Genomic DNA, 19,456 nt, shown 5'->3' with positions numbered 1-19,456 from the left:
TCGTCACTCTCGCCAGAACGTTAATTGAAGGAAATAATTCATAGACAACGGAAATAGTGAAAACAAGAGGAAATAGCATCTGTAGAGTCAAAACCAATGTCTTTAGCCCCGCCTAGTGCACAAGCGAGCTATTATTAAACACACAATCACACTAATGTTTCATTAATACCATCTTAATCTTCATTTTCCAAACTGTTCCGTCGTATCTGAACCAGACCCAGTCATCTGCGGATAATTAAACAACCTCTTTTGGATGGAAAATTATATTAATCACAATAACCATCAGGAAGCGAGCCCCGTGTGACAGGAGAGCGGGAATGTGAGCATTTTACAGCAGCGCTGAGTCGGTCACATCAGAGGTCGCAGGTCACAGAGAGCCTGAAGGATCTGATAATCGGCATGTCAGTAGATTTGGTGGAGGGCTCCATTCTTTAACAGCAGCTTGGTAAAGCAAGTCAGAAATCGGATTACACTGGACATGGAAGAACTGATTTATAATTCTGTTCCAGAATGGAATCGTCTCAACTGCAGGTTTCAATAGTTTAGTGTGAAAAGTAACCAAGGAATTGCCCATTTCCGGACCTTTCAGTTTTCATTCCGTGCGCTCACCTTGTACTGTAACGACAGCCGCAATGACATGGATAATTCCTCCAGTTTAACCCCATGTCAGGGTGCTGGAAGGTGGATTTTGATACTGTCCTCCAAGCATTTGCAGCGCATGTCGCGCGGTTTCACTGGGTAACTGATAGCTTGCATATCGGCCGGGACTCCACCTTTGATTTAATGTCATGTACAGCAGGAACAAATCCATGCGGGGTTTTATCGGGATTATGGACAGTATATTGTTTTAATTTACGCTGGCAGATCAGTGCGCATATTTATTACGTGAGTGAGACGTGAACGTGACTCCGTTCAATGCAGAGGTAATTTTAGCAACGTGGAGAAACTGTAATGGTGTTTCTATCGCATGTTTCAATGAGGGACGGACTTTGGTGGGCAGAGAGATTCTCTCCTCGACCTGTTCTTTTACGCTGGGTTAACCTATGTAAAGAACAGATTGGCTTCAATGATGAGAGCTCCGGCCAGTCTGTTTGGAGAGTGGATGGTCAGCTCTTTCCAAAATTAATTACAACATGAGTACTCCACTTGTAAAAAACAATCTACGTTCAATTTAGTGACACAATCTTAGCCACTGTTTTACTGCGCTGGGGTGGAAGGAGAATCGATGCACGGGATCATCAGGGGTATGAGAGATTTCTGTTACAACTGCAGGTTGGTGAATGTCGGTTGCGACCATCCGCCCAACGACAGCTTCTCGAAAAAGCACAGGGGGACATTCGAGCCGTGGCTGTGTTGTGATTCGAAGCCCCTTCACTTTAAAGACTGGAGACAGAAACCTCTCGGCTACACTACCCGTGAGCAGATTACATGATGATCTGAAATTGATTGCACACGGTCCATGTATTGAAGTTCCCAACAGAAAAAAAAAACACGCATGGAAAGCAGTGAAAACCAGCTGGAAAAGTGACAGGTAGGGGCAGTTGTCAGCAAGAGGGATAGATGGGGGGGGGGGGGGTGGTGGCAGGGTGAGCGCAAATGGAAATTATGAAGTAAGGTAACCCGAATATAACACTCTGACGGTCACTTGCGATCGTAAAAAGTAGGTCCTGTGTCTCTGGGAATCATTTTGTGTCTTAAGACTGCCAATGCGAGTAATCTTTGCATTTGGTCAGCCACGTGGGAATTAATGGAGACTTACTTTGCTTTCTTCGGGTTGCTGGTCCGAGGTGTTCGAAGGCGGTGGTGTAGACAGCGTCTCTGAAGGCCGTCCACTGTTCCTCAACGCTGGTCCCGTCATCCTGTGGTGTGTCTGGCAGTCTGCCTTCAAGGTCATCGACGAGTTCTTCTGCAACCCTGCTACTTTTCAACACGGGTATACTTGTTTTTCCTCCGTAACAGTGCATTAGAGATGAATGATGGATTATGGCAATAAGGAAAATGCCGAGGAAACTGCGGTCTCTCCAAATGCGTCACGCGCAACCTGGTGGCGATGGCTGCGGCCGATCTAATGGTGGTGATTATTGAAGTCTTGTCCTACCAGATTGTTCAAGAATACAGACTTTACACAGCCCGGGACAGCGCTCCGTACTGCCTTGTCCACTATGTCCTGTATTACGTGGCCGTTGAATGCTCCGTCTGGTTTACGGTCGCTTTCACTCTCGATCGCTTTGTGGCCTTTTGCTCCGCTAAATTTAAAACAAAGTACTGCATCACCAAAATTGCGAATTTGGTGATTACCGTAGTATCTATAGGGATCTGTTTTAAAAAAATATTCCATTTTATTTCCTCGACATGGAAAAAGCAACGTTGGACGTGAGGGGTAACTGGGTCTGTTTCAACAGACCAGTACTTCCTTTCTTGCCATCGTTTGAGGGGTTTTATTGGGTGGACCGTCTGTTGAATCCGTTACTTCCTTTCTTCCTCATTTTGACCCGCAATGCTCTGACCGTCAGACAGATACTGGCGGCGAGCAGAGTCCGCAGGGGACTCAAGGGACGGGGAAATTGCGGGAAACAGTGAGATCCGGAGATGGAGAGTCGGAGACAATCCATCAGTCTGCTCTTCAGCCTGTCGGCGAGTTTCCTTCTCTGTTGGGCGACAAGCACTCTGGTCTTCATTCTCATGCGATGCCTCTACACAGACCTGGAAATGTCCATTCGGCTTTCTCAGGCACAGTTTTGGGGTTCTGTGATTCAGAATTTCAGCAGCTGCACGAATACATTTATTTACGGAGTGACCCAGACAAAATTCAGAGAGCAGTTGAAAGTTCTTCTGCTCTCCCCGGCTATTTTATTTTTGAAATGGTTTAGAAGTCTGCACCGCTCAGATGAAAGGGTCAAATAACTTTCCAATTTCGAAAATGAATCCTTACCTGCTCTGTAAGCATATTAATGAATTGAACTCCTGAAAGTGTTGATATTTCCAACAGTTCTGCTTTTCCTTTATTTCTGCTACAGATTGGAGAGTTTGGTTATTTCCCTTCTGTAAAATTTATTTTGCCTTGCACATTATATCACTCTAATATCCGGCATTGAAAACACACAGGTCCATTGTCGAAGTGTCCAGTATCTAAAACTTCGGAGAGATCTGGCCGTCATTGTCAATCCCGGCACCCATTCTCTTTCTCGCTTTTTCGGAGTTTTTCCTTTCTATAAAGTTCCGGTTTGCCGACTATACCAGCATATTGCTGGGAGATTTAGTACTTCTCACAACACGCTGGAGGAACTCAGCAGGTCGGCCAACATCTGTGGAAACGATGAGTCGACGTTTCGGGCCGGAACCCTTCGTCAGGTCTCATCGTTTCCACGGATGCTGCCCGACCTGCTGAGTTCCTCCAGCGTGTTGTGAGTGTTGCTTTGACCCCAGCATCTGCAGATTATTTTGTGTTTGAGATTTAGTACTTGTTCTCTCTGCGGTTGAAGCTTTCTAGTTTCAGCAAACGACGAAGCCCACTGTGCGGATGAGATATGATTTTGCTTCGGCCCAACTTGTCTATAATTTGACAACACATCGGGACACATTTCCCATTGGCATGTGTTACTCCAACTATTCTGGAAGGCGGCAGTCATGCGTCATTTATTGTTATGAAGATGCCTAGTTTTCATCTTTGACATTATCTTCGGTAGGACTAATATGTGCCTGTAAAATTTGCTTCAGAAAGGTCGTTTACAGTATTAAATTTTATTATTCATGTTGTCTTCTTATCATGAGAATCAAACAATAAACTTACAACATAAACGCTAAGAGCGTTTTCTATCCGTTATATGGATAATTTGTAGAGAGGAGTTAGATTATCCCTGGAAGATGGGAAGCTGCGATAGAATCTGCCAGGATGAGATAGAGGTTTGAAGGGCAGAGCCAAATGCTAAGAACTTTGGCTTTCAGTTACACTCAAGATTTGGAGAGAGGCACATACAGTAGATTATCCTTGGAAGAGAGAAGATGTGGGGAATCTGCCAGGATGGCATGAGAATTTGGAAGGCAGAGTCAAAGTAGGTGTATGGACTGTGGACGGTCAGTACCGGAAGAATACAATGAATGTGTCTCGAATAATTTAACCGAGAATGAAAACACATTCTACACAGAGGATGGAAATGCAGAGAAGGGACTCGATTTGCATTCACTTGGACAATTTGAACAAGGTTGTTAAATACAAATCGCTTCTCAGTAACACGGGAGATTCCTTCAATGAAGCAGAAGAGGCGGAAGCTAATGCAATGAGACAGTTACTGTCTTCCCAAAGCTGCTAGATAATTGGGTTGCCATAAAGATTTGATACCGTGCAATAACAGGGACTGAGACTCTGCAGAAACAAGCGCTGAAATGTTGCTGTTTCTCTGGACCGGTAAGAGATTTACACTGGACTTCTTCAGATGTCAGAAGCATTTGCAATGGTTATAATCATTAGTGAAAGCGGGAAAACTTTGGGAGACCATAACCGTGATACAGAGGAAGGTTAATGGGAAATATAACAGATGAAATTAAATACTGAAGATCGTGGCTCCAAATAATAAAACACGGCTCTTGCACGACACTCTCGTACTGACTATGCGTAGCTACAGATACTGATCTTCAGAATCTCTTAGCCCCCACAGACACCACAACTCCTCTCTAAACTCTTCCAATCATCCAGCGCCTTCCGTACGATCTGTACCCACATCTCTCCACAAGCCCCCACCAGTGACCATTCCCCCTCACCTCGCCTGCTCATTAAACACACCCTTTCTCCACTACCTCCCAATAAACATACGTCTCCCCAAATAACCAGTCCGAATGAGCCCAGTCCTCCGACACAGAAACCCACCGAGTCTGTTCCATCACCACGGGTCCTTCACACTGAAATCACCGACATCCACACCCACGTTTTACACACATCCAAAATCGACACACCACCTCACTGAACCCTGTATCTGAATCTTCCTCCTCACCATCGACATCCGGCAATGGCTCTGATCCTTCCCATCAGCTTGTGCCAGTGGGTGATCTACCCTCAGATTAATGGACAGGCTGAGAGGACGAACCCGGACCTGGAGCCAACCCTTCTCTGCCTTCTGTCCAGTAATCTGCCCTCTTGGAGTAACCATTTAATCCGGGCCGAGTTCGCCCACAACACCCTTCGGCATTCACCATTGGGTATGACCCCATTCAAATGTCAAATTGAGTTTATGCTCGCTCTGTCTCCTGATCAGGAATTAGATGTCGGGCTCCGCTTCACTGAATAATTTGTTCAAAGGTGTCTCAGTGGGAAAAGACTCTGAAAGAAAGTTCAGACCGGCAGCAGGCCGAGGCCAACAGACTAAGTTTCAATATTGATAAGCGGGTCTCCGTTCAACGAAAGATCATTGGCTCAAACTGGAATCGCGGAAACTCGCCCCTCACTTTATCGGTCTCTCGAAAGTCATGAGGAAAACTGTCCCGGCAACATACGCATCACATCTTCCTCGTTCTCTAAGGATTCATCCTACCTTACACGTTCGGGATCTAAATGTTTATGTTGACCATACTTGGCTCCAAGTTGGAAGCCCCACATATCTCTCCCTGCCACTCCCCGCACCCCTCACCACCAAGGACCATCAGCGGTGAACAGTCTGCACAGCCCATGGACTGCTTCATTCACGGAAATTAAAGGGACAACTACAACATTTGGTAGTTTAGGATGGATATGGTCTGGAGGAACCAGGGATGTTTTGGATCCTGTCCTTAATTCAGAATTCCAAAGGACATTCCGGACAGTACTGGGCCGTCAGATGTCGGCCATAGTGGGACGGGATCTGTCGCAACCTCGGGTCGCGGTAGAGTATTCACAGGTCTCTGTTTTTTTTCAGCTGTTTTTGCTGTGGCCTCCAAGTTTTATTATTTATAGTTACTGTATAATGTACTGTTGCACTTCGGCTATTTTTATGTGCTAGAGTTGTGTCTTCCATGATTCAACGTTGCAAATATTCGTAGATACTTCGAATTAATTCTCCTTTAGACTTTGCAGGAATCCAATTCAGTGTCCTTGGACTTTTGACTCTCCTCAGGTTGGTTACCTGTAAACTTGTCCGGAGTCTGGGCACGGATTCCTTCGTGCCCTGGAGTATATCTAAAGTGGCAGTGCTAGTCCCTCGGGGCTCGGTCGGCCTGATCCTTGCCCAATGAAATTCTGGCCGAGTTATCCAGTGTCCTGTAAGTTCTACTGTTTTGTTCTCCCTCTCTCTCTCTCTCTCTCTCTCTCTCTCTATCTATCTCTCTCTCTCTCTCTCTCTCTCTCTCTGTTTTGTTAATACAATTCCCAGCTTTGTTGAACTGTTTGACCCTGCGATTGACACAGCGTGACAACATCCTTCATTATGTCCAAAACTCCAGCAGATTCGCACCGGGAAGCGGCCGTTTACCTGCACCGTGTGCACGAAGAGACTCATTCAGTTAACCAACCCTGTGATGCTCCGGTGAGTTCAGAATAAATAGAGGCCTCATTTCTGTCTGGAGTGATCAAAGAGTTTTACTCATCATGCCAGCTGCTGCAGGACCAGCAACTTTACATCGGGGAGGAAATTCAAATCAGCTCTTTGTCAAATGTTTAACCATCTCGGTGACTGAAGGCAGCTGCAGGTTCATGAGGGGCTGTTACTGTCAGATTCTGCAGTTCTTGCGGCTGCTCATCGCACCCAGGACTGAACCCTGGTCACTGAGCATTGGAGGAGTCTGTTCTCCTGATGTTAGCCTTAAATTAGACTGCTGTTTAATATCGTGGATCTGTGAAAGATAAATCCCATTTCGCAAATACTTACTGTCTCTATCACCCTCACAATGTAAACTACAGAGGCCACTCAGCCCATATGGTCACTGCCCATGTTTCTCTTCCATATCATCTTTACGAAAGTTCACTTTACGCCACTTCGCTTTTACGAAAGGCCTACATTAGTACCTGTTTTCGCTAACCGAAAGAAATCCGAAGTGGATTTTCGCTCTTACGACAAAAGGCGAACACCGAAAATAGCGTTCAGCGTTTGTTTTGCAGCGATCCGTTATAGAGGCAGCACGCACCCCGAGCAGCGCCGCCAAGCGCCTTCCCCGGGAACTACACTCAGCATCAAGCCGGCATAGCTTAGAAAAGTTTCTGTGAGCATTTGTGCATGATCTCGATTTATTTTGTGCATCCATTAGCAAGATTTGTCCAAAGATATCGGAAAAGCCTAAGAGAGCTCGTAAGGGTGTTACGCTTTGCGGAAAACTGGACGTAATTAAGCGTTTCGATCGTGGTGAACGAAATAAAGACATCGTGCATCCAGTAGTGGCTGGAAATGTTTGTTCACATCTGTGCGTCCTTCGGAAACGACAGACGTAACTCTGGGCAAATTTTCATAGTTCTGGATATAACGACAGTAATAACTCTGAAAAATCCTTTTCCAGCAGATTCCTGTCCCTTAGACGCCGTGCCTCATTCTCTTCCGCCATTAGAACCTGATGCTGTGAAGTAAGGTCCGAGAAACGGCGGCACGGCCCGCTTTAAACTTGTGTTTACGCCGAGAAACACCGCCATGACCGTGAAGCCTTGCGCGGGCAGGTGAGTGCGCATGCGTGTAGATACAGATTACCTCCACCACAACCCCCCGCCCCCCCCCCCCTCACACACACATCTTCCCGATTCTGGTAAGTGAAACTACACTGTGCATACATTATTTCTACTTTATATAAGCTGTGTATTTATCATATCATTTCTGCTTTTATATATATGTTAGTGTTATTTTCGGTTATATGTGCTATTTTGTATGATTCGGTAGGTTATTTTTTGGGGCTGGGAACGCTCAATTTTTCCCATATAAATTAATGGTATTTGCTTCTTCGCTTTACGCCATTTTGGCTTATGAAAGGTTTCACAGGAACGCTCTACTTTCGGATAGCGGGGGAAACTATCCCTGCCGTTCAGCTCTCACTCTTCCTGTGATGACAGGTTGCAACAAGTCACCACTCCGTGAGAGAAGAAATTTCCCTTGAATTTCATAGAATCAGAGAAATGTACAGCATAATATTGCTCCAACATTTTGTGTGTGTGTATATGGTGTCTACATGTCTAGCAACTGCTTTGCTGTGTTCTGCTGGGGGAGAAGCTGACAGCGATGCAGGTGGATGCTTCCCTGGTATGATGGATTCTTGATTACCTGACTGGCAGACCACAGTACGTGTGCTTGCAACACTGTGTGTCCGACAGAGTGATCAGCAGCACTGGGGCTCCACAGGGGACTGTCTTGTCTCCCTTTCTCTTCACCATTTACACCTCGGACTTCAACTACTACACAGAGTCTTGTCATCTTCAGAAGTTTTCAGATGACTCTGCCATAGTTGGATGCATCAGCAAGGGAGGTAAGGCTGAGTACAGGGCTATGGTAGGAAACTCTGTCACATGATGTGAGCAGAATTATCTGCAGCTTAATGTGAAAAAGACTAAGGAGCTGGTAATAGACCTGAGGAGAGCTAAGATACCGGTGACCCCTGTTTCCATCCAGGGGGTCAGTGTGGACATAGTGGAGGATTGCAAATACCTGGGGGTACGAATTGACAATAAACTGGACTGGTCAAAGAACACTGAGGCTGTCTACAAAAAGGGTCAGAGCCGTCTCTATTTCCTGAGGAGACTGAGGTCCTTTAACATCTGCCGGACGATGCTGAGGATGTTCTACGAGTCTGCGGTGGCCAGTGCTATCATGTTTGCGGTTGTGTACTGGGGCAGCAGGCTGAGGGTAGCAGACACCAACAGAATCAACTCATTCGTAAACTCATTCGTAAGGCCAGTGATGTTGTGGGGATGGAACTGGACTCTCTCACGGTGGTGTCTGAAAAAAGGATGCTGTCTAAGTTGCATGCCATCTTGGTCAATGTCTCCCATCCACTACATAACGTACTGGGTGGGCACAGGAGTACATTCAGCCAGAGACTCATTCCACCGAGATGCAGCACAGACCGTCATAGGAAGTCATTCCTGCCTGTGGCCATCAAACTTTACAACTCCTCCCTTGGAGGTTCACACACCCTGAGCCAATAGGCTGGTCCTGGATTTATTTCATAATTTACTGGCATAATTTACATATTACTGTTTAACTATTTATGGTTCTATTACTGTTTATTATTTATAGTGCAACTGTAACGAAAACCAATTTCCCCCGGGATCAATAAAGTATGACTATGACTATGACTATCTCTTGTTTTTTTATATATATCTGCATTGTAAGAGGGTTTTGCTTTGGCACGAAATACGGGGAATGCCTGTTGATATTCAGTATATTGTTTATGGGAGCTGTTCTTCATTAAATCAGCTGCTGAGTTTTTTACATAAAAACACTGATCCATGGACATGGAACCGGTGCTTGCAGAAACTTTTAATGGTACTGTGATCACCCAAAAGCCCAGCGTTAAAATTTCCCCGGCGCCGACTCACCGATTAAATGCGCAGGCGCAGGGTGGCTGATGTCCCTGAATATCACGCATGCGCGGATTACACAAACGACCTCATGGGTTTCGTATGTAGGTAAGAGTTTATCTCCGCGCAGACTTTAAAAACACCAATTTAGGAACGATTACTGTGAGTTCCGGACACCGTGGTCTGCAATCCCGGGACAGCTCTGCTCTCTTTCCTCTCTCTCAGCCCCACGATCCGTACACGCGTCCCGGGGAGCTTCCGGCTGATGACGGAATGGGAATCGATGGATCTCTCAGGCAGAGCTGAGCTCCAGCTGTCTAAATGCAAGGATTCGGAACTCGGAGAAAGGAAACAAAATCTTTTACATCACCAGTTGATAAAATCACCTTTGTTCTACCTCCATTCACAAACAAGAGAAAATCGACAGATGTTGGAAATCCAAGCAACACACACAAAATACTGGAGGAATTCAGCATTAGTACTCTTTCCATAGATGCTGCCTGCCCTGCTGAGTTCCTCCAGCATTTTGTGTGTGTTACTTATTGTACCTCCTCTTGTTCTGGACCTTTCTACACGTGAGAACATGTTTTGACCCATTCTGTCTGGGTACATAATGATATCAAACTCCTTTGCCCTGAGCAACAAGTAGATTTCACATCACAAATGTGCCAGACTCCAATGAGACAGACCACTGCCCTTCCCTTCATACTTACTGGCATTGCCATCAATGAGTTCACCAACATCAGTCACGTGGGGGACGGTTCAGGGGAGATGTTTATGTACAATACAGAAACTGTTGTTCCTTGTGTGTATTATGGCAATGCAGAAGTTGCTATGTTCTGTGTTCTATGTTGTACAGCGAAACAACATTGGCTGTTCTCCAATCTGCTGGTATCTACCCCTGTCACTAAGGATGATTTAATTATCTCTGCTAGGGCCCTGACAATTTCTGCACTTGCCTCCCATAGGGTCCGAAGGAGTACCTTCTCATGCCCTGGAGATTTATCCACCCTAATCTGCCTCAGGATAACAAACATCTCCTCTTCTTTAATCTGTACAGGGCCCACAATGTTAATGCCGCTTTCCCACACTTCCATAGACTCTGTGTCTGTCTCCCGAGTAAACAGAAATGAAAAAAAATATATTTACGGTCTCACCCATCTCCTTTGTTTCCACACAAGAATTGCAATTCTCATCTTCCAGAGGACCAACTTTGTCCCTTGCAATCCTTTTGTTTTTAATATATCCATTAGGATTATGCTTCATCTTTTCTGCAAGGGTAACCTCATGCCTTCTTTTAGCCATCCAGATTTATTTCTCATGTGTTCTCTTGCATTTCTTATACTCCATAAGAACCTACCTGCCTATCCCTGTTCTGCAACTCCATTTTGTGCTTCACCAGGGTCTTAATATTTCTTTCAAACCAAGGTTCCATACAGTTTCTATCTTTACCTTTTATTCTGACAAGTACATACCCACTTAGTACTTTCAAAATTTCACTTTGAAGGCCTCACATTTACCAAGCAGACCTTTGCCATAAAGCAGCCTGTCCCAGTCCACAGTTGCCAGATCCTAGTGTCATAATTCCAAGTGTTGATCCATGGCCTGAACACATCCGCCTTTCCTATGCTGCTCCTTGTATTGAAATATACAGGGTTCAGCATATTCACTGCACCATGCTCAACTTCTTCATTCCTGACTTTGTCTGAGTCTGAACAACAACTGTCTCCACAACCCCTCTACTATCTGTTCTGTTATTCAGGCTCCCATTCCCCCTGCAACTTTAGTTTAACCCCCCCCCCCCTTACCCCCACCTCCCACCATGCAGCTCTATCACCTCTTTGGCTTTGATCTGCCAGGTCAATAAAAAGGAGGTGCATACCAGGTACAGGTAGATAGGAACAAATAGAAATACAGGAAATTCAAGTGAACACTTATGAAAGAAATAAAAGAAGGCATGAGGTTGCCCCAGCAGACAAAGTGAAGGAGAATCTTCAGGGATTCTGCAGATATGTGAAGAGTAAAAAGTTTGCAAGGGAAAAAATTAATCCTCTGGAAGATCAGAATGGTAATCCATATGAGGAGACAAGATAGATGAAGGAGTTTTTTTTCTGCATCTATATTTACTCAGAAGACAGACACAGAGTCTATAGAAGTGAGGCAAAGCAGCATCAACTTCATGGACCCAGTACAGATTACAGAGGTGGAGGTGTTTGCTGTCTTAAGTCAAATTACCATGGATAAACCCCCAGGGCCTGACAAGTTATTCCCTAGGACCCTGCGGCAGACAAGTGCAGAAGTTGTCGGGGCCTAAGCACAGATATTTTAATCATCCTCAGTGACAGGTGAGGGACTGGAGGATTGGAGGACAGCCAATGTTGTCCCGCTGTTCAAGAAAGGCTTTAAAAATAAACGAGGAAATCTTACATTGGTGAGCTTGACATCAGTAGGGGAAAAGTTATTGGAACGTATGTGCAGGAACCGGATATATAAATATTTGGATAAACCTGGACTGATTAAGGATAGACAGCATGGCTTTGTGCACGGTAGTTCATGTCTAACCAATCTTACAGAGTTTCTCAAGGAAGTTATCAGGAAAGTGGATGAAGGCAAGGCATTGGATGTTGTCTACATGGACTTTAGCAAAGCACTTGACAAAATTTCTTATGGGAGATTGATCAAGAAGGTTCAGTCACTCAGCATTCAAGGTGAGATAGTAAACTGCATGAGACACTGTCTTTGGGAGAAGCCAGACTGTGGTTGCCTCTCTGACTGGAAGCCTGTGACTAGTGGTGTGCAATAGGGATCAGTGTTGGATCTGTTGCTGTTTGTCATCTATATCAGTAATCTGGATGATAGTGTGGTTAACTGGATCAGCAATTTTGTGGATGACACCAAGAGTGGTGGTGTAGTAGACAGCGAGGAAGACTATCATGGCTTGTGGTGAGATCTGGACCAGCTGGAAAAATGGGTTGAGAAACGGAAAATGGAATTTAATGGAGACAAGTGTGAGGTGTTGCACTTTGGTAGGACCTGGACGGGTAGGGCGCTGAGGAGTGCTGTAGAAGGAAGGGATCTGGTGATACAGGTCCATATTTCACTGAAAGTGGTGTCACAGTTATATAGGGACAGAAAGAAAGATTTTGGCACATTGACCTTCATAAACCAAAGTACTGACAACAATAGATGGATGTTATGCTGACTTGTATAAGGCATTCTTGAAGCCTAATTTGGAGTATTGTTTGCAGTTTTGGTCACCTACCTACATAAAAGATGTAAAAGAGTTTGAAAGAGTACAGAGAAAATTCACAACGATGTTGCCAGGTCTGGAGGACTTGGGTTATAAGGAAAGATTGAACAGGTCAGGACTTTATTCCCTGGAATGTAGAAAATTGAGGGGAGATTTGATTGTGACAGAGGGGCATAGATAGGGTAAGTGCAAGCTGGTTTTCTCCACTGAGATTGGGTGGGGCTACAACCAGAGGTTAAGGGTGAAAGGTGAAACGTTAAGGGAACATGAGGGGAAACTTCTTCACACAGACCATCATCCAGGTGTGGAATGAGCAGCCAGCACAACCGGTGCAGTCGAGCTCGATTTCAACATTTAAGAGGTTTGTATAGGTACCTGAATGGTCGGGGTATGGGAGTGGGCAGTTTAAATAGTTCAGCACAAACTAGATGGCCCAAAGGACCTGTTTCTGTGTTGTACTTTTCTATGACTATGATAAGAATCTGAAATAAAACTAATATTCACTCTAAGTCCTTTCAACAGCTGTGCGGACCAACCATTCATTTCAGCAGGAGATATTTACATGGCGTTAAAACTGTGGCACTTTAAATTAACAGTACATAAAAGAAAATCCCAGCTGCATGTCAGCAAAGGCTATTTGTATGAGAGTGTTTCAGTTACTGTGTGGCCAGGCACCCATGCAGCTCAGTAGGAACAGGGAATAATACCAATGGAGAGAGTCAGACTGAGGCAGGTCACAGATTGGAGATGGCAGAAATGCCCTATTCTTATAGAGACAGGAAGAGCATCAGAGAGCTTGATGGTCATTCCAGATACCAGCACTGTACCCAGTTAGAAGATGATTTCTCTCTCCAACTTGAGTTGAACTTCACTGTAACAGTGTGATGTCAGATCACACCTTGACAACTCAAGTGATCTCATCTGAAATACTGTTCTTCACCCATTGATGGATTTCGTAAATCTTTTTACAGGTTAAAAACAAAAGGAATTTATCTCCGGGAATCTTGAACACAGCACGCCAGTTTTGCTGTCTCTGTCTAGATATTTGCGAAGTGGAACAAGGGATTCAATTGATCATCCTTCCTGCTCAGACAGTGGGGAGGGATTCACTCAGTCATCTGACCGACTGACATGCCCGTCATTTACAACAGGGGAGAGGTCGTTTACCTGCTCAGATAGTGGGAATGGATTCACTCTGTCATCTCAATTGAACGTACACACTGGCCAAGGCCATTTATCTGTTCTGTGTGTGAGAAGGGATTCAATCGGTCTTCACACCTGTGGACACACCAGTCAGTTCACACTGGGCAGAGGCTGGTCATCTGCTGAATTTGTGGGGAAGGATTCACTCGGTCATCTGACCTCATGGCTCTCCAGCGAGTTCACACCGGAGAGAGACCATTCACCTGCTCAGACTGTGGGAAGGGATTTACTAAATCATCTCCCCTACTGAGACACCAGTTAGTTCACACTGGGGAGAGGGATTTCACCTGCTCTGATTGTGGGAAGAGATTCCCTCACTCTTCCACACTACAGAGACACCAGTCAGTTCACACTGGGGAGAGGCCGTTCACCTGCTCAGACTGTGGAAAGGCATTCACTCGATCATCCACCCTACAGAGACACCAGCGATATCACACAGGGGAGAGGCTATTCACATGCTCAGACTGTGGGAAAGGATTCACTTTATTATCTCACCTACTGATACACCAGTCAGTACACACCGGGGAGAGGCCGTTCACTTGCTCAGACTGTGGGAAGACATTCACTCAGTCATCCAACCTACAGAGTCACCAACGAGTTCACTCCGGGGAGAAGCCGTTCAGCTGCTCAGACTGTGGGAAGACATTCACTCAGTCATCCAACCTACAGAGTCACCAACGAGTTCACACTGGGGAGAAGCCGTTCACCTGCTCAGACTGTGGGAAGGGATTCACTCGATCATCCACCCTATTGGCACACCAGTCAGTTCATACTGGGGAGTGGTGGTTCACCTGCTCAGAATGTGGGAAAGGATTCACTCAAGTCATCTGAACTACTGGCACACCAGTCAATTCACAGTGGAGAGTGGCCATTCACCTGCTCAGACTGTGGGAAGGGATTCACTCGGTCATCCCACCTACAGAGTCACCAGCGAGTTCACACTGGGGAGAGGCCATTCACCTGCTGTGAATGTGGGAAGAGATTCACTCAGTCATCCCACCTACAGAATCACCAGCGAGTTCACACTGGGGAGAGGCCGTTCACCTGCTGTGAATGTGGGCAGGGATTCACACGATCATCTCATCTACTGAGACACCAGCGAGTTCACACTGAAGAGAGGCCTTCCACCTGCTCAGACAGTGGGAAGAGATTGTCTCAGCCATCTCCATCAAATGTGCATCATTGAGTTCACACTGGGAAGAGGCCGTTCACCTGCTGTGAATGTGGGAAGGAATTCACTCAGTAGTCTAACCTTGTGACACACTACCGGGTTCACACTGGGGAGAAAGTTTCAATAAGCTGCATGCCAGATATTTCTCCATCACCGTTGCTGAATGCAATTTCGAGAGTGACTGTTGGTGCTGAACTCTGCAATTATTGCTGCTGCTGCTCACCACGCCCGGTTCTGCACCCTGGTCACTGGGCATGGGAGGAGTTTCTTCTGCTGCATATTCACCTTTAATGGGACTGGAGTTTAATATTCTGGATTTGTGACATATAAATCAGTTCTAGTTTAAGCTCTGTCTTTGGTACTTAGTCAATTTATAATTGAGAGTGGGGGAGATTCAAACAAGAGGACATGAGTTGAGAGTTAAAGGGCAAAAGTTTAGGGGTAACATGAAGGGGAACTTCTTTACTCAGAGAGTAGTAGCTGTGTGGAACGAGCTTCCAGCAGAGGTGGTTGAGACAGGTTTGATGCAGTCGTTTAAAGTTAAATTGGATAGCTATATGGACAGGGAAGGAATGGAGGATTATGGGCTGAGTGCAGGTCGGTGGGCAAGGTGAGAGTAAGAGTTTGGCATGGACTGGAAGGGCTGAGATAGTTTCCATGCTGTAATTGTTATATGGTTATATAAAACATCTAGCATACAGTAGAGACTCACCTCAGGCTGGCTGGACCCTGCCAGTGATTCTGTTCCATGACAGTCCTTTTAAATCCTCCCCTGCTGTTCCCCTCTCACTCTCCCTGTGGTGATGGGTTCCAAACAGTCACCACTCTGTGGGTGAAGAGGTTTCCCTTGAATTCTGTGCAGACTGAAGAAGTCGAGCTGACTGCAGTTCTGTCTGAGATGTTCTTCACCCCTCTAATCTCTGGGCTGAGGAGGAATGACATTGGAAGTTAACCTCCTTATTCAGGGCTCATTTCAGCATTATGGGTCATTTTCTCTGCTTCTAAAGGGTTACTGAAAACACCACTGTCCTCAAAAGACTGAAAGCAGAATGGGAAACCATCAGTTGGATGTTCAACGAAGCAGGGTCAGAAACCAGAGGCGGGTCTGCACAGGGCAGAGCTTGGGGCTCTGGACGATGGTCGGGGTAAGAACGTATGATGAGGAGAAGGGAATCAGCAGCGGAGCGTGGCAATGAATGATAGAGTATCAACATTTGGAAGCTGATTGACAGAGAAAATAATTTGATTGTCTGACTGATGACACAAACAATACCTGTAGTGAGGCGCTACACTGGTTGAGGAACATACGTGTGTTCGGAACATTTTTATCTATTGAGGGAGTTGCTCCTGCTTGTTTATCCTGTAATATTATATCTGGATGTTTATTCTGGATTGCCCTAACTGTAATAATCTATTGATTATCTATAATTTCTAAAATTTTGTCTCTAAAGCTGGATCAGGCTTAAATGTGTGAGCCTTTATTAAGTTACAGTGGTCATTCATGAGTTTGAAGCAAGATGTTGGTGAATGATATTTGCCATTTGATTGTACCTTTGTAAGTAATCAGATTGAGTTAAATTGCTGCAGGATCCTGGAATGTGTTGGATTGTGTCTGGTTTCTCTTGGCACTTTCTGCATTTATCACCTTGTTTGTTAGTCTTCTATGTATTTTTGATAATTTTTATGTTCACCACCCTGTCCTGTATTTCCGCAAGGAACCTCTCTTTCTGCAAAGACGTCTCCCACTTTGAGTTGGGCGTTCGATGCTTCCTTGACAAACATCTAGTCTGCTCAGATCATTAGTATGTCTCCCATGGAGGGTCATCCTCATTCCACTGGTTAACATTTCCTTCAAGTGATGATTCATTTTTCTGAGTTGGCCTCTCATTTAAGTTTTCTGGTGTGTGCTTCATATCACAATTGCATATGCTCGCATGGAGTGCCGAATCCTGCTTATTTTTGAAGAAAATATATACTTAAGAGTTTTATCGGACTGTTGTGTCAGTTTTTTTTTGTCTGTAATTCCTTCTCCTCCTTCTGTCCAAGGTATTGTTGATTGAAGTGTGTTGATCAATGTAAATACTGTTTTCTAAATTTGTCATTTCAGTTGTTTTTAATCTTTGTACATTTTCCAGATCAGAATTGGACCAAGGTATTTTTTTTCCTAATGAAGACGTTACTATGGGTATAGTGAAAGTGTTTATTCCCGTTGTTGCACTTGGTATACTATTGAGCTCTGCTTGGCAGATTTTCTTAGACTTGCAGTAAATTTTGTCAAAAGTTTTCACTATTTGACACTATTTTCTAATTTTTGCTTGTTGATATTCCAGATACCTTGGTATCAAGCGTCCTGATGAGTGGTCTTGGCCTGAAACATTTATTCCCAACCAAGCCTGACTTGCTGAGCTTCTCCAGCACATTCTGTGTATTCCTTTAGATTTCCAGCATCTGCAGTATCTCCTCTGTCCCATATACTTGTATGTTTCTCAAAAGGATAGAGTTTGATAGATTCGTCATTGGCCAGGGAATGAAAAGATACAGGGAGAACGGAGGAGATTGGGGCTGAGAGGAAAATTAGATTAGCCATGATGAAATGCCGGAGCAAACTCAATGGGCCAAATAACCTAATTCTGCTCCTACATCTTATGGTCTTATGTTTCACATTCATCTCTCTTCTTCCTCTGCTGTCCTCCTACATTTCTTACTCTGACATAACCTCTCTACCCCCAAAAATAACATGCCAATAATTCAAGAGTATTGGGAAAAGTGAGTATAGATGGTATTACTAAGGAAATAATGTGCTTTGGAAGCTGAACCTGCTGCGAGCACCCCAGTGTTCAGAAAGGGCTGGTTGAAGAGTTTGTGAAGGCATTGGAGTCATAGAACACTCTGCAGCCTTATCCCTCCATACCCCTTGCATCCATGAACCCATCCAAACTTCTCTTAAATGTTGAAATCGACCCTGCCACTTGCTCTGGCAGCACATTCCATATTCTCACTGCCTCTGAGTGAAGAATTTCCCCTCCCCTCCCCATGTTTCTCTTAAAGAATGGGTAATAACCTTTCAAGAATCACTAGATCTGGGAACAGTTCTGGTGGACTAAAAAGTTGTAAATGGCACTCCATTCTTTAAGAAGGGAAGGAGGCGGAAGAAAGGAAATGATAGAACAGTTAGTCTGACCTCAGTGGTTGGAGTCCATTCAGGATGATTTTTCAGGGTACTTGGCATTGTACAATAAAATAGGCCTCAGCCAGCATGGTTTCCTTCAGGGGAAATCTTGTTTGGGTAATCTGTTGGAATTCTTCGATGAAATAACAGGCAGAATAGTCAAAGGAGAGACAGTGGATGTTGTTTGCTTGGATTTTCAGATGGTCTTCAACAAGATCTTGCACATGAAGCTGCTGAACAAGATCACAGCTCATGGCACTACAGGAAAGATACTACCATCGATCAAAGAGTCAGAACAATGCGAGCCTATTCTGTTTGCTGCCAGTAAATAATGGCATACCGCTGGGGTCAGTATTGAGACTGCTTCTTTTCCTGTTAGATATCGACGATTGGATGAGAGAATTGATGGCCTGGTGACCAGCTTTGCAGTTGAAATGAAGGTTGGTGTCGAGCAGGTAGCTTAGAGTAAAGCGGATATCTGCAAAAGGACTCAGACAGATTTGGAGAACAGACAGTGAAGTGGCAGATGAAATACAGTGTACGGACTGTAGTCTACAGTCAGGGACGCACGTTCACTCAGCATAATGTTGCAGGAACATTATCAGCAAAACATTCTGATTCAATACGGGAATAACAGGAATTCTGCAGATGCTAGAAATTCAAGCAACACACATAAAAAAATTCTGGTGAACGCAGCAGGCCAGGCAGCATCTCTAGGAAGAGAACCAGTCGACGTTTCAGGCCGAGACCCTTCGTCGGGACCTCTTCCTAGAGTTAGTCCTGACGAAGGGTCTCGGCCTGAAACGTCGACTATACCTCTTCCTAGAGATGCTGCCTGGCCTGCTGCGTTCACCAGCAACTTTGATGTGTGTTGATCCAATACGGGTTTCATTTTGTTACAGACAACATTACCATGTTGGTACAACAAGTAAGGTACATTTCCACAGTGGTGGAGAAGTGTCCCGACACCCCTCTCCATCTAAAAACCCTTCAAACCCCTACATCACACCCCATTTCTGTAAACCCCTCCAACACCGACAGCACTCGCCATACAGTATCTGTAAAACCATCCATCATCCACCCTGGTATATTCAGGCGACAGATGACCGGAGGAAGACACTGCCCGTGGCAAATGGCAGGGCTCATAAAGCACCCTCACACTTTCTCTGTAAATTTACCAACCTGCAAGGTTATCTTGACTAA

At 45.0% G+C, this 19,456-nt stretch overlaps 1 protein-coding gene across 1 annotated transcript in view; it reads right to left on the bottom strand.

The window, feature by feature from the left end:
- LOC140193874 (uncharacterized) overlaps positions 1 to 19,456 on the bottom strand; it is an 81,103-nt gene that overhangs the window by 16,827 nt on the left and 44,820 nt on the right.

This window comes from Mobula birostris, unplaced genomic scaffold (assembly GCF_030028105.1).
Source record: "Mobula birostris isolate sMobBir1 unplaced genomic scaffold, sMobBir1.hap1 scaffold_947, whole genome shotgun sequence".
Taxonomy (NCBI): Eukaryota; Metazoa; Chordata; class Chondrichthyes; order Myliobatiformes; family Myliobatidae; genus Mobula; species Mobula birostris.
Note: the sequence above shows the minus strand (reverse complement) of the source record. Positions and strands in the feature narration are given on the sequence as shown.